Source organism: Colobus angolensis, unplaced genomic scaffold, assembly GCF_000951035.1.
Source record: "Colobus angolensis palliatus isolate OR3802 unplaced genomic scaffold, Cang.pa_1.0 Scaffold238, whole genome shotgun sequence".
Taxonomy (NCBI): domain Eukaryota; kingdom Metazoa; phylum Chordata; class Mammalia; order Primates; family Cercopithecidae; genus Colobus; species Colobus angolensis.
Genome location: NW_012115577.1, coordinates 342440 through 343563, shown reverse-complemented (window position 1 = coordinate 343563; position 1124 = coordinate 342440).

Below are 1124 nucleotides of genomic sequence, written 5' to 3'. Positions count from 1 at the left end.
ACACATACTATATCAGAAACTTCAGTTTGACCTCCCCCTACCCCTGGAGAATTCTGCTTGTCAAATCAGGCCTTTCTCTTTTTCTGTCTCTCTGTCTTAAGTCTCAATATTGAGTAGCTGTGATTTTGGAATAGTCAGATGTGGGACACCCTTTCTTGCCAGGAAGCACCGGCTCCTCAGTCAGCTGAGTCTGATTCTTGGCCTGGCCCAGGGAAAGAAATTCACATCCTGGATTCTCAGCAATGCTCTCTTGTCCCAGCTGCCTGTCGGGCTCCTACTTATACCTCAAAACATAGCTTGAACATTGTCTCTCTTGTGAATGTTCTGTGACTCCTAGGTCAGACATGATGGTCTACTTGTGAGTTTGCAAAGTATGTGTACGCGTTCTGCCAACCATTAGTGTTACAGTTTCCTTACTGTTCTCTGCCTGAGCAAGACTGGGACAACCCTGAGCGCAAGGGGGGTTTGGTTCCTCTCACCTCAGCCCCAGCTCCTTAAACACAATGCCTGGCACACAGTAGGTATTTGATAAATATTTACTCAATGAAGGAACTGCCTGCAATGGCCTGGTGGACAGGAAAGTGGAATGAAAGCAGGCCAAAAGTGGCTGGAAAAAGACTTTCTAAATCCTGGTGCTGGGCACAGGGTCCCCTGAAGTTTGCTTTTGGAACCTTCCTATCTGTCTTGTTCTTCTCTCACCAGGCACATCCCTGCCCTCCAGAGCCCACCTAGTCACACACTGCCTTTCAGGACTACCATCCACATCGGCCAGATGCAGACCCACAATGACTTCCTGCCATGGCTCCCGGTGCTCAGCTGCAACTCTGAGGCCCACTTCAGTGGGAGTCAGGAGCTTATCCAATGGAGGTGTCACTAGGAGTGACAACGGCTGGCTTTAAGGTTAGGGAAGTAGTATTTACATTTCAAAAGAGAAGACTGCTCCACAAGGAATGTACAGTTTTGATATGTGCAGGGCTCAGGTCTTCAGGGGATAAATGAGGTGGATAGCTCCAGGAGTACTGGGACCTGCGCTCATTGGCTGACTGTTCCGCCCACCTGTCACCCACAGCCTAGGCAGTGAATGGGCTCTCACCTCGGTCTCTTCTCCGCACGCCCTGGATGTG